The sequence below is a fragment of the Plecotus auritus genome (genome assembly GCF_963455305.1).
Source record: "Plecotus auritus genome assembly, chromosome: 2".
NCBI classification, from domain to species: domain Eukaryota; kingdom Metazoa; phylum Chordata; class Mammalia; order Chiroptera; family Vespertilionidae; genus Plecotus; species Plecotus auritus.
The window spans coordinates 177,337,218-177,352,867 of record NC_137771.1 but is presented as its reverse complement, the minus strand read 5'-3'; the positions used below and the strand labels follow the sequence as shown (position 1 = coordinate 177,352,867).

Sequence of the window (15,650 nt, the reverse complement as noted above, 5' to 3'; positions counted from 1 at the left end):
AATCATATGACTGATGAAATGGCCAGGGAGAGGAAAATGGAGCAGACTCTCTGAAATGGAGAGGTTTTAAATCTCCCTGAAGGTAGGGACTTCAGACTAAATTCAAAGTATTTTCCCAAGTATGCCTGACTAAGCTTGTGAAACAGAAACACATCAGAGTGTTCACCATCTGGAAATAAGATTAAAACCCACTGCATTCACAGCAGTCATATTGTCTATATAGAGTAGGGTGAAGGTCCCCAAACTTCACAGACCTTGAAATCAAGACACACACACACACACACACACTCACACACACTCATACACACACACTCACACATTCTTTTTATCCTTTTAGCAACTATTGTATTAGTTTTGGCTTATTACCAAAAGAATATGTTTACTGTAAGTGATAGTAATGATATGTGTAAGAAAAAGAGTAAACCTGATTGGAATGCCAGCACACTCCCCTCTTAGTAACTATTCTAGGCTGGAAGCTTGCTTTTTGGCTGCACCTGAGGAAGGCCAGGAAAGCAAATGAGGGGGCGTGGAAAGGGGCGGGGAGCAGACGCGAGTTCATTTAGGGTTTCATGATTCCAGCTTCGCCACACGATCCAAATCCCTCTCCCCTTTCATTTCCGCCATTGGAAAAAAAAAAGGGGGGGGGGCCTGTAGTTTATTAACCACACATAAACATCTTCCTTTAAACTGCTCTGAGGCTATTCCTGTTGACAACACAATGAATGGGCTGTGGATGTCCAATGTGGACCCCTTTCTGCCACAGAGGCAACGATGACTTCATGAAATGGTTTTCTGTGTTCTAACAGAAAGACGGGCATTCTGGAAAGTCACTCTTTCTGCAAACATAGCGGCCTTGGAAATCTGCCCCCCAAAAAAGCTGATCATATGCTTGTTATCCCGAAATAGCACCTTCCTCCATTCTGCCGAGATTCGGCGCAAGACTGACTCATGCAGCCCCGGGATGCAGCCCGGATCGCGGATCAGGGACCAGGAATTCCGGCCAGAGCAGCGGCCCTGCACGCCAGCAGAGCTGCAGCAACAGGCGCGCCCCGGCAGCCAAGAAAGGCAAAGCTCTCAGTATTTCTCTTACTACAGGACAGACTACGTAATAGGATTCTCGAGGCCTTGTTAAAAGAAATGTGTCGCGTTCATATTCTGCCTCTGAATCTGCCCCTTGTTCCAAGGCTGCTCCCCCAGGGCAGTCACGTCCCTGAATTTGCTCACCACTAAAGCAACGCCACCAGCTTCTTCTTCCTCCCCAGGCCAGGTCACCACCCTCCTCCACCGCAGCCCCAGTAGCTACCTGGATGGCCAGTCTCTCCGCATCGCCGGTGGCCACGCCTCCCAGAGGTCTGCCCTGAGCTCTTCCACCCGGAAGCCAATCTCTGCGCCCAGGAACTCTCCTTGGGCCCAGGGGCCCCAGCACTGTTTTCTTTCTATTCAGTGTAGCATACCAGTCTTAACAATCTCCTTTATACATCTCTGAGTTACCCAGAGTGCCTCATGTATGATGGGCTGTTTACTGAAAAACGAATGAGAATAATAAACTAGGAAACAGATTCATCATGCATCCTCAGGTATAATAATTCAGATGAGGAATGGAAGTTATTAATGAATATAACTCTTCCTTTTTGCTAATTTCTTTTTGTAAAAGGTATTTTTTTTAATTGCACAGAATGAGCTCTTTTCATTCTTCCATCTTCACAGGTCACATAACTGGCAATGTTCTGTAAATGACTCTTGGTCTTCAACACTTAATTACATTTTCTTCCCTGAGTGCCCAGTTGATCTTCCTGAGGCCCAAGTGAGCACTCTTGTAACAAAGGAGAATCCACCTTTCAATTTTAAAAGATCACACAGATTCAAGCTCTATGTACCTTGCATGTTCAATGATGCTGATGAGCTTGCAGGTGAGTGGGGAGAGAACAATGATCACAAAAACTCACCAAAAGGACATCATAAAGGAAAATGCACCATATAAGAGCACTAAGTTTTATAATGACCAACAAAACCCACAAAAAGTGCTAAGTTGGCATGTATGTTGTTTTAACCCCTTTATTTAAATGTAAGGACTCTTTGCCAAAATTACACTTCAATGAATACCACTGATTAGGTCCAAACACAAAGTAACATAATACTACAAGTTGGCCTCTTAGAGTAGTTTAGAAATTCTCTACTAGACTACTTTATTATGAGCTATGAAAGCATACAGTGGCCGATTCACAGCAATTCAAAATTCTGGTTTTTTATGTAAAATAAAAAATACAAGGGGACTCACTAAAATCATAATGTCACCTTATAGAACATAAAAATAGCCTACAGAGTAAAAATAGAGAACATCTTATGGTCATCTTATAGTTTTATTATTTCACATAGAATAATACTTAATAAATATTAGAAGGAAGAGAGAGGGATAGAAAGATGATGTATAGATCTAGTAATAAAGGAATTGCATTTAGAAGAGGTGTTTTTAATACTTCGATGAGCCAAGATCTGAAGTGATAAACAAAGGTGTATACTGAAGAGTCTCATTCTATACTTGGTGATCAGAGATAGGTAATTTGGGGAAAGATTTTCCTTTTTTCAGTGTAGGGGTTCTCATTCTCCAATGCTTACAGAACATACCCATGAATTAGCCTTAAACATCATCTTGTGAATGGGGGGTGGAGGGGAGGGTGGTGGAGCCCTATGTAGTTTAAAACAAAACAACAACAAAAAAGCATAGTCAATACACTTGTGATAGTAAATTTTATGAGTCAATTTGACTGGGTCACAGAGGGCCCAGATATTTGGTGCAACAATTCTGAGTGATTCTGCACGGATATTTCTGGATGAGATTAACATTTAAATTGATAGATGGAGTAAAGCAGATTGCCCTCCATAATGTGGGTGGGCCATAACTAATCAGTTGAAGGCCTGAAGAAAAAAAAGGCTCACCTTTTCCCTGAGTAAGAGAGAATTCTCCAGTCATACTTCAAATGGAAACATCAGCTCTTTCTTGTACTAGAGCAGGTACCAACCCGTTTTTGGACTTGAACTGGGACATTGGCTCTGTGGATTTAGACTTATCAGCCTTGATAATCACATGAGCCAATTTCATTTAATAAGTCTCTTTCTCTGTATCTCTCTCTATGTCTCTCTACACTAGAGCCCTGGTGGTGCATGGATTCATGCACCAGTGGGGTCCCTCACAATGGTGCACAACCACAGGAGGGCTCCAGGGCATGTCCGGCCCATCTCACCCAGTCCCCAGCAGCAAGCTAACCGACCAGTCAGAGCATCTGCCCCCTGGTGGTCAGTGTGTGTCATAGCGACTGGTCAAACAGTCAAACCAACGGTTGGACACTTAGCATATTAGGCTTTTATTATATAGGATATATACTTCATTTGTATATATTTATTTATATATTCTATTGGTTCTGTTTCCCTGGAGAATCCTGACCTTCAATACAATACCTACAAGTTTTGTAATACTACACACTTTACACACTTGAGAAAATAACACAATAAAATTGAAATTTGTGATGATATACAAAATAAACAGTGTGAGAAGACATTTTACAAAGTCATAATTTTAAAAGATCAGCATTGTTTAATTGCCATCAGATTATGTCCTGCCTCTGACATATTCAGTAAGTGTCACTTCATTTCCATTTGAGTTAGGAGAAAAAGTATGATGACAGGTTTAACCTACTTCTCCCCTTTCCCAGCCTCTCCAGCCTAAGGCATTTGGGGCTCCTGCTCAGCCACACCTTATGGAGGATCATAGGAGTGAAGGAAATGTCTATCCATCCAGATTAAACGTCACAATTGAGCCATAAAGCAGTGGCTCCACCATTCTGTTTTGGGAAGGGGTCACACATGGGAATCAAGTATTTGGGACTCTTGTATTTTGGTGATTTCTCTGCAATACATAATTTTACCTACTTCTCCTAAAATAATCCTAAAACTCAAAAGGAGTGTAGAAACGAGCTAGTCAATAGTGTTTCTTTTGGACATGGATAAACCAAGGCTCCAGAGATGAAAAAAATAACCTGTCTGTCCACATTGCAATCATTACCATATGTAATGAAGCCTACACTCTCAGCATGTCTTTATGATTCAAGAATAAAAAAAGGACCATGGCCAGTGTGGCTCAGTTGGTTCAGAGTAATTCCATGCATCAAACTTTTTCAATTCCTGGTCAGAGCACATGCCCAGGTTTCGGGCTTGATCCCTGGGATCCCAAGTCGGGGTGCATGCAATCAATGATTTTGTTTCACATCAATGTGTTTTTGTCCTCTCTCCCTTTCCTTTCCTCTTTCTCTGAAATCAATAAAAACACATTAAAAAAATAAAAGAGTTTGGTTGGATTCCTCATGAAAATCTATGATTCTAACCCTTTCCCATAAAGCTTTTGCTTAAAGGATTATACCAGAAAATAAAACTCTGAACCTCTCTGACCAGCACTGCCCATTTTGAGAGTAATTATTCACTAAAAACTGAGCCACCTCCTGTCATTGAAACCATACTTCTGTAACAGATGTCATCATAGCATTCTCCAATCCAACACCTGCACTGATTCTCAATAGCTTGATGTGAAGGAGGAAGGACAGGGGAAAGTGTCCAAATTGCTTAGCCTGAAATATAAGGATGTCTATAATCAGAGCTCAACCTATTCTAGCAACAAATACACACATATATAGTACATGAATATGAATACATAGTAGTGTAAGGCACAGTATTTGGGACAGTAGGCCAAAAAAAAAAATAAAAAAATAAAAAATAAAAAAGCTGGTTTGGAAGTAAATCCTGCAGGCTTAGTAAAGGCTTTAGATAACTGCAACATCTTGACAATGATTTATGAGAGACCCTGAGCCAAAACTATCCTGCTAAACCGCTCCCAGTGTCTGGCCCACAAAACTGTGGGATAATGGATACTTGTTTTAAGCCACTGTTTTGTGATAACCTGTTTTGAAACATTGGATAACTTATATATCCATCACCACATGAATGGATAAACAAACTGGTATATCCACACAATGGAATACTAAGTGATAAAGGGGTGAATTATGGATTCATACATTATGCTTACAATCTCAAAATAATTATACTGAGGGAAATAAACTAGTAAAAAAGAGTAGTTACTGTATGATTCCATTTACATAAAATTCTAAAAATCCAAACTAATCAATAATGACAGTGCAGATATTGGTGGGTTAGGAATGTGGATGAGGCAAAGAGTGGAAGAAGGAGTTGTGTGTGTGTAGGGGGGGTGGACATGGTTGTTATACTCATTGAACTTCCGGTGGCAATGATGTCAAAACTTAACACATTCTACACTTTTTTCATTCTGCACCATTTCCATTTCAATAATACCTTAGTAAAATATTTAAAAAATTATGAAAAAGTGATGAAGGCTTTGGTACTGTCAGGATTGAAAGACATTCACTGAGCCAATACCCAAAATGCAATGGGAAGAAGGGTGGGAAGTCTCTTGCTCTCTGTCACCCACTAGGTGGCGCCCATGCCGAAGCCTTTGTTTTAGTGTGTGTTTTCTTTTGTTTTATTAGCCATTAGGTTTGCCTGTGGTATCTTAAGCCTAGTTATTCTCTAACTATGAGTAATACATTTAAGATCCACTCTGGAGCTCCTTTCTAAGTAATTTTTACCTAATGCTAGATGTTTCACCCCAATATATAATTTGTAGTATTGTTGAGAAGATATAAACTGATATAGGAAGTACCTAGCTGTCACTTTGTAGGTACCTAGTAGATTATAATTATTATGTTAATATTATTATCACTGTAAAGCTATAGTCTATGATAAGGATAAGAAAGGTAACTGGTATTTGCTTTTCCTAATGGACATTTGAAAATTGTACTTTGACCATCCAAGTAACCTTAGTTTTAAATAGTCAGATAAATCAGGTCACTGTGGGAAAGGGGTGAGTTAAGGTCACACATTAACTGATCCTTTAGGAGCTTAGGTAGTTGAATAGTGCTTTTCTTCCAACACCTAATGCAGCCTTTCTCTGCTGAAAAAAAAATCAATGTTGCCTTTGGGTTAGAAAAGTCAAACACAGGGCAAAAAGAATCCCTGATTTTATAATTTATAGAACAATTTCCCATTCACCATCTCATTTCATCTGCACAGAAACTGTGTTGTAATAAAATAAAGGGATGCTACCCCACTTTAGGATGAGAAAACTGAAGGAAAGTCAGAGGAAATGACTTGCTGAATACCACACAAGCTAGTATAAGAATAGCTGACCCTAAATCTTATGCATTGTCCATAACTCTCAAATGAGTGAAAAAGACAAGATAAGGAAGTACTGTGTGACTCAAACTAAAGAGCAATGTTTCATAAAGGTCCTGAGGGGAAACCAGGTCAAGGAATTATTTGAATAATATGTCCTCTGCTTATAAAAAGAGAGGAATTAAGTAAATCATAAGCAAGTCATAATTCAATCTATCAGGTGGACTCTTTAAGAATACTTAATGACATGGGTAACATGCCCACATTTTAATACTATTATGTTTGAAAGCAGAAAAAAGCAACAACTCAGTACCATATCTGTTGGGTGACAGAGGAGGGAAGAGAAATGAATGGACAAATATCAAAATATGCTCTTTTCAGTGTTAAGACTATAAATGGCTTTTGTTACTTTATATTATTTTATATTTTCCAACTTTTGAACTATGAACATACCAGAGTATATTGTTGTTCTTACTACAAAAATAATTATGTTTTAATGAGCAAATAGTTCTGAGTCATTGTACATGATTTCCTAAATATTTGGCCCACTGTACTACTGTATTCAATTGCGGGAGTAAAATTCTCAGAAAGGGTACTGGTAACAAAGTGGAAACCTGACCCTGCCAGATTTACCTGGAATACTGTGTGCATTTTGGCAACACTGGAGAGAGGAAGCTGGAATGAACTTCGGAAAAAGCTGGAACAGAGAAGAAACGAAGAGGCAATTTTTCCATATGGCATAGAGGAACTCATTTAAAATTAGTTATCTTAAATGCAGGTAGACTAAGATGAAGGGGATATGAGTGAGGAGATTGAAGTTTATAAAATAATCTGTTATATGTGGGAATGTCTGAAGCACACTGGATTTTAATCTCTTTAATAACAACTGTTTTATTCAACTTTCTAACCTCAAAGTGCCTTTCACAATACTGGCAAATAGCAGGCACCTGAACTGAGTTGTAGTTTGTAGGTTGAATAAACATGAATGTAACCAATAAATCTTGAAATTTACCATGGGTTATTAGATGAAGCCCTAAAAAATGTTTCAATTTGTAAAAAGTCATTTTTATGATAGTAAATGTGAGTAACTATCTGGTTCCACAAAAAGGTACAGGCAGATAGCAAGATCTGGTAAAGAGGGATTATTGGGGTTGGGGCGAGGGATATTTGAAAGATGATCAATAAAAATATTGTTTGGGTAAATTTATCTGAAAAAGAAATTCAGACTCTAGTTACCTATATTATATCAGAATAATAATGAATAGGTAATAATAAAGGCAATCACTGTGTTTATATAATAATTACAGTATGCCAAACACTGCTATAAACACTTTTTACATAATAACTAATTTAATTTTCCCAAATGTTCCTGTCAAAAGGTACTCTTATTCTCCTTTCCATTCCCTTCATTTTAATAGTAAGGGAACTGAAGCACAGGAAGGTTAAGTGATTTGCCTAAGGTCACACAGGTAGGAAGTAGCAGAGCCAGGATTTGAACGCAAACCTTCTGGTTCCAGACTCTGCAACTTAACCCTCTACTTTCTTTCAAGGGGAAACAACAACAGCAATGTGTTCACCTATGCATATACTATGACAAACATATTTATAAATTGCCCTTATTTCTTAAACCACGGTAGCTTTGTCTCTCAAAGTAAACCTGTAAGAAGGAAGTGTATCCTCACTTTTTGCCCCCCCCCCCCCATCCTTAACTTCCATGACATCCAAGATTGGTGTAAAGCCACACTATAGACAAAGTTCTGCTATGACACATCTAATGTTTATATGATTGACATTCAAATTTCTTTTGAAAATATTATAAGTTTCACTCAAATTGTCAAATGTAAAGAAAGAACAACTCTCAATAAAGAGCCAGACAATTAATAAGAAAATAAGAACTGGGTCACCATATGTGAAACATTTTGGGATTGATTTTAGCAATCTTATCATTGCAAAATGCATAAGCTCATATTATTTCCACCTGCAAAGGAACAGCCTTCATGAACTACATTTTCATTGCCTAGACACACACGGCCCCTTTCTACAAGAACACTCAGCCCATCTGCTCACATTTAAAAATATAAATTGAAGACTCCCACGCTGCCTTGGTTTGTAAAATGTCTATCACCAAATCTTTATTCCAAGACTCCTTTAAGTCTATGATTTTTTTCCGCTCACTTTTCTTTTCATGGCTTCCAGTAATTCTTTTACAAGTACCTTATGATTAAGGTTTGCTGTAATAGAAAATGACCTTCAGAGCGCAGGATGTCAATGTTACTTCCATCTATGTATCTTCATTTTTACTATTTGGGAAAACACTACTTTGTAGCCTGGTACTAAGCCTGTTTCCAAGAAGGAAAATTAGGGTGCTCTTTCCCTTAAAAATACACAAAAAAGAGAGGGGAAATGTGCAGACAATTTTTGTATCTGGTCAAAGCTCATTCCCTCAAGTCTATTTAAAAGGTTAAAAACTACACACATGGCCCTGAACAAAGGGGCAGAGGAACTTGTTGAGTTGTGTCCATACAAGAACTATATCCCCATTGTCGTAAGCCACATTTGATTCTTCTAAAAGCCTCAGGCCCAATTCTTTCTTTCACTCCTTTCTTTCTTTCTTCCTTCCTTCCTTCCTTCCTTCCTTCCTTCCTTCCTTCCTTCCTTCCTTCCTTCCATTCACTCACTCATTCAATCAGTTGATTGTATTAAGTGTGATTTGCTAGGCACTGTCATAAGCAGTAGAGGGACACAGAGGTGACAGATCCTGCTCCCTGACCTCAAGGAATTGACCATCTGGGAGGTAGGAAGACCAGTGCTGGGTCTTCTGATTTTCAATTCAGTGCTTGCTCTTTCTTTTAAAAATCTGAGACTTGCAATGTTGTAGCCAACTTTTTTATTTGCTTATTTACTTACTTTCTTTTGTGAAGGTACTTTATGCAATGAACCATTTAAAGTAATTGCAATGAACCATTTTAAGTTCCAAACTGTTCCATGTCCCTAGCTGCAGAGGTGTCTGCCAGTGCGTGGTATTAGAGCAAACTACTGGAATTCGTTATAGAGCCAAGATTTCTGCATTTTGCAAATGTTGCTGAAGTTCTTGTTTTTTTTTTTTTTAAAGATGTAATCAGAGATGAAAACTACTTTAAGCTTACTCTGAAGTCCATCTCAAGGATTTTTTTAGGATACAGATAGAAACTGCTGAACAATGGAGCATGAATTGTTAAGGGAATGTGCCATGATATTAAAATACTAGGGTCTTGGAGTATGGCACCAAGTCAGTTTATGCCTGCTGAGGACAACTGGTCTATGTCCCACGTGTGAGGCCTTTCAATAAATGCTTCTCAATAAAGAGCCTGAAAAGACCTAATTTGTTCTGGTTGGGTGGCTCAGTTGGTTGGAAGGTTGTCTCTTACATCAAAATGTTGCAGGTTCAATTCCTAGTCAGGGTACATACCTAGGCACGTACACGAGGCTACCAATGGATGTTTCTCACAACAATGTTTCTGTGTCTCTCTCCCTTCCTCTCTCTCTAAAACCAGTAAACATATCTTCTGATGAGGATTTTTTAAAGAGACACTAATTTATGTTAGTGTTTCATTGGGGGTGAGGTCATTTACTTGAAATACATGGTATATCTGATACTAAGGAAATAGAGATATATATAAAACATCTATTAAAACACTCTCTTTTCATTATAGAGAAAAATGGGCACAATATACTCAATGAGAGGGGAATGTCTAATTATGAGTTTAATTACACAGATAATTTTGTTGCCATTGAACATTATATAGAAGAATTTCAATGATGTGGGCCATAAATACAATTTATGGCTAACTGAATAAAGTAGGTAGAAAACTATATGATCAACACATCCTTTTAAAATTTTTTTAAATTGCAGTTTACATTCAATATTATTTTGTATTAGTTTCACTGAACAGCATAGTGGTTGGACAATCATGAACTTTACAGATTGTTCCCTCAATATTTCCAGTACCCAACTGACAACACATCTTTTTTAAAAAAAGGAATAATATAGACAAGAATGTTAACTCTGATCAATTGAACATCCTAAAATTCCTCAATTTTGTCATGATCTTTCTAATCAAGGTCCTTCAATGTTCCGTCCCCTCTAGCTGAAACACTCAACTCCCCGCTACTTTTTCACTGAAAGAATTCATCTTCATCCTCCAGGCATCCACTTACTACTCTCCCAGCAGGCTCTACCTGATCATGTGTTTCTGTTATATCCTACCATGGCACCCTGAACTTTGGCCATCACCCTACTATTGCACACTTTATTTCAATGATTAGTTCACTCATCTGAGAGATAATTAGCTCCTCAACAACTTCACTGCTGTGATTAAATTTACACTACCTACATACATACATGGTCTAACACACATGGTTCGTATTCAAAATGAATTTATGGAAAGAGTAAATAAATTATTTTATTTTCTTCTTATCACTTTTTTGGTTTACACACATTTTCTTCAATAAACATCTATTTCTTTAGCAAGTCAAAAAATATAATTGTTAGATGTGTTGTAATTGCCTTTAAAGATCTTCATTAAAATGTAAATGAAAACAATTTAGAAGAATTTAAAATTTTCTATCGTTCAGAATCCAAATGGCTCAATGGCTTCTTAGTCCTCTGAGAAAACTATAATTCAAAATTTCCTCACATCTTTCTGAATCTAAATGGCATGGTGAATTTTTAATCCTTCAATGTAATGAACACATTTACCTCAAAAATACCATCATGTTGAATTCGCTAAAAGATTATGAACAGATATGAAAATGCCTAAAACTCTGAATACCTTATTCTCTTTAGGGTACTCAAATGTTTAAATAAACTCAATGCTTTACTCATTGAAAATGTGTCTACTGCATTTACACTTGTTCAGAATTTATGAAAAAATAAAATAATGCTAGGTCCAGTAAAAATGCAGTCCGTCTAACCCTTGACTATGAAGCAGCTACATATAAGAACTATGCAGATGCTAAATCGAGTTCAACATAATGCACCTTGCATTATCTTTGCTATTTTATTTCAGAATTACTCAGCTTTCAGCTTCTAAAAATAATTATGTTTAATTTTTTTATATCCTTTCAAAGTGCATTCCATAAACACAAATGTGGAAAAACATTACCTTCTTAAAGTTAAGGTTTGTATCACATTATAGTTACTTATTCTTATTCCTGGATTATTATTTCCCAGTGAAATACATAGTTCATCTAGCTATGACGAGAATTAGCTGACCCCTGACAAGGATGTAGCCTTCCAGATACTAAGTATTGTAAGATCTGGTTTAGAACAGACAAGCAAAAAGACTTTAAATGCTATGTTAGAGGTGTGGGCAGCCTTAAAGGTCTGGAGCCAAGACGGCATCAATAGTTTTAAAGCAAGGTGAGATCTCAGACCCCATAGCTGGTGATTAGAAGATCAGGCAGGAAATGTGCCCCTTATAATACAAGGAAATCCTAGACATCTTTTACAAAAAATGTTCTCTCCTAACCCTGAATTTTAAATTTAGCTTGTTTTACAGGCCTTGAATTCTGTTTCTGAAATCATCATTTCATCTTTTTATCTGGTAATTTTAAATCCTGGGGAGAATTCAGTCTAACTAGCTTCAGAAAGCCTGCTGAGCTGCTTTGAATAATAAGGTTCTGCTGATTTCTTTAAAAAAAATTGGAGCTCATAATCGTTTTCAGAAATACATAGGAACATCAAACTGATGTAGCATGGAATCATGGAGCTGAGTGATTAAGGGGTTTCTGAATTTAATTAGAAACCTTATAAAGGATATGGGACCAGCTTTATCCCATACCTATATCTCCTCTGATATTTCCTGTTCTTTGTTAGAAGGAGTAAAAAAAATTTTAAAATTATTGGAAGACTAGCTATAGTAATTATTGTTTCTCTGATACCCTTGCTAAGCCTTCAAAATCACTGGCCATTTCCTCAGGGCCTGTCTCCTGATTCTCTCACTTCTATATATGAAAAAGCTATCCCATTTTTCCTTGTTGTAAAGCAATTTTCTACTACCTCATGTGAAATTGTACCGATTTATACATAATTATTTGCATTCATTTTTCCATGTTTGAATTTTTCCATGTTTGAATACACAGTTATTTTTTAAAGCTTTATCTAGTAGTTACATAAGAAATCCCATGGGAAACAGGTCCAGAGAGGTCTAGAGACCCACCTGAAGCCTCATTCCAAGTCAGAAGTACCCCTGGGCCCAGAAATAGACTCCAATCTGTAGGTTCAGAACTTGAGGCTCTTTACATCTAATAGAGCCCCTTACTGTTCACATAGGGGATTTGGATTCTTTTAGTAACATACCAGAATTTCAGCTACATTTTCTATATTTACTCATCATCCATCCTTGACCTTATCACTAAAATTTGTAGACAAAATCTGGTACTCCTGCCCTGCCCATCGAGGTGTGCCAGCCTGTCCTGCATTGTCTGCTCCCCAACTGTCTTATCAATTTCAAAGATTCTTTCCTTTCTCTGCTCCCTCTGCTTGGCTAAGGCACCTCCTTAGGTCCCGAGTCTCTCTTGGGCTATTACTCAATGTTGCTTTTCCTCTTCTGATGAACTCCTGTAAAGCTGCCAGCAAAGCTCTGATCCTCCACAGAGAATGCCATTCCCATCTCCAGACATGCGCTTTTCAGCAGTTTATGCCAGGCCCTAGATGGGCACCTCATGGAAGCCAGTAGATCAATTACAGACAAGGTATGGGTGAAATTGCCTGACAGGTAAAATTCCCATCTGGAAGCAGGATTATTCTGTTGGTTCAACATCAAGTGAGGAAAGGTCACTCCACTTTCAATAAAGTGAGAGTAGTAAATGGCAAAAATTAATTCAATATTTAAGGAACAAATTGCAGGCCTAGTCAGTTCTTTCTAGATCAGAATAACATGTATAGAGTGCCTAACAGATGCTGGGCACTGTGCTTCCTGACTGTACACCAGTTCTACTGTGGCATTTTAGACTTCACAATAACCTTGGGGGCCAGAAGATACAACCCAGGACCGTGCAACTCCAAATCTCTGTATTTTCTATGAAAATGTGCCTCTTTCCAGCTGGGACAAGGGGAGGGGGCAGTGTCAGGTATACAATTACATCCAACCCTCTGTTGTGGTCTGGCACCACCTGGTGATAACTTCGCTGTTCCACTTAAATGTCATAAGGATTGTAGGCCCAGTGGCTGGTTGAAATGTCCAGACAGATAGCAGCAGAGATTCTGGTCCTGGTCTCACCAGCTTGACTGAAGGACATAGGGCCTGTAGAATTCTGGAGACTCTAGGACCCACTCTTCAACTCCCCACTTCCTAAGGAAGGATCACCTGTCATTCCCTGCCCTCCATGAACTTTCTACACACACACACACAGCTCCCACTCCCACTCAACAATGAGTAATAGATGAGTAACAGGAGAAAGAATGGAGCCAATAATCAATTGCCTTGGATGGAGATGGGAAAGGGGATTAATTGTCCTTACAGAAATGGAATATTATGTCTAATAGGTAATCTTTACTGATGAAACCCCTTGATTGCTTATATTTTGCTAAATGTATTTATATAGATTTAGTTGAAATCTAGCAACATTTCTAAGAGCTAGTGAAGAGAGCATATAGTAGTTGTAATAATATATGAAGATAAGATATTATATTGAACATAAATTAACAAAAGATAAGAGCTTAATATTGGAAAGTGGGGAGTGGCACATAAAAGAAAAATATAATTATTATCATCATGATAACTGTACATAAAAATTTACCAAATGCATGTGTGAAAAGCAACCATACAAAAATTAAATGAAGAGGTTGGCAGTCATTGCTTACTATGTACTTATGATTATTATTTGTTTAAGTGGGATGGTTGAATAACCCAAATGAGACTGGACTAGATAACAAACAGATAAATAATATGTAACATCCCCTACATCCGATCCTGAGAATTACTATTTCACTTGGAATACTGAGGCAGATAGACTTGTCTCCATTGAATTCCTGGCTCTGCTATTTACAAGCCTTAAAAGTTCATAAAAGTTAATTTTTCTGAACCCCAATTTTCTTATCTATATCTAAGACATAGTAATAACCATTTCATTGGTTTTTATAAAGATTAAATAAAATAATGTAAATAAAGAACTTAGTATAGTTCCTGGTACAAAGTAAATCCTTAATAAATAGTAAAATTATTTACTGAATAACAAAACTTGTAAAAGTAGCTGTTACTATTGACATTATTGTTGTTGTTATTAGTTCATTCTGAAATAGTGCTTGAAAAGTTGATTTTAACATCACTGGAGGAGCTTGATTGTCAATAACCCATTTCCTGTTGAAATATAACTTCACCTGAGCTGGACAGAAAGCAGGAAGCACACAGAAGAGCCCTATTTTCTTCCAGATGAAGGTATCAAAGAGTAAATTTCATCCCCTCACTTTAGTAGAGAAACTTTAGTTAATATACTTGCAGGCCTGGATAACTCCATAGAGAGCCACTTGTTTTTGATGGAAATGTGCATATGTTCAGCTGAAGACTAAAATAAATTCATTTTCAACTCTGTTTAAATTATTCAAGTCTTGTTAAAGGTCTTTCCATTAAAATGTTGACAGCTATACTTCTTGTTAGTATGGTTTCCATTTGTACACATTTACCCATGTCTTGCTTCTATAAATCTAATAATGTATTACTTCAGAAAGAGCCTAACACAACAATTCTTAAACTGTCTTAAAGTCACTGACCTCGGTGGTTTCTTCAGAATAATGTGTGTGATATACAGGGTGGGGCACAAGTAGGTTTACAGTTGTTCATATGGAAAATAATAAAATAATTAATAAATAATAATATAAGAATAAACTATTTCACTACTCATAACTATAAACTTACTTGTGCCCCCTGATATAATATAATACATTACATTATATATATACACATTATAAACACATAATATATACATATAATATACATATACATAATGTATATAATATATATGTAGAGCATATTAATATAGTATATTAATTTTAAATAGGCTCAAATCCTATTTAAAAATTCTAGGTCTTAAATCAATTTCAGAATCACATTACAGCTTCAAGATTAATGCCAGCAGGGCATACAAAGGGGAAGTGATGCTCATATTCTCTCAATCTAGCACTTGTCTCAATGAACAGATATTACCTTTGGTTATAATGGAGCCACTCAACCTTCAATATAGAACTTAGGTAAGAGTGTTATTCAAAGTGGCTCCCAATCAGACTGCAGTGCATCAGTCAATCAGAAGGGAGGCCTTTAGTGCTCAAGTGAGTGACTTCCTGGAGGCCCTCAGCTGTTCCAGGAGTTAACCCATTTAGTTCCTGGACTGTGGAGGGTGGGAGAAGAGCCCCCCTAGCCAAGGCTAAGGTGGTG

At 37.4% G+C, this 15,650-nt stretch overlaps 1 protein-coding gene across 3 annotated transcripts in view; it reads right to left on the bottom strand.

The window, feature by feature from the left end:
- Window positions 1–15,650, bottom strand: part of FGF12 (fibroblast growth factor 12) — a 558,339-nt gene that overhangs the window by 401,843 nt on the left and 140,846 nt on the right. Inside the window, exon 1 of one of the 3 annotated variants that reach the window (XM_080652334.1) lies at window positions 1,304–1,512. The exons of 1 other annotated variant lie outside the window; for it this stretch is intronic. The gene's annotated coding sequence lies outside the window, so the exon portion shown is untranslated. Of the gene's footprint in view, window positions 1–1,224; window positions 1,513–15,650 lie in introns of those variants that run through there. One more of the 3 variants, XM_080652335.1, reaches the window with a different exon arrangement.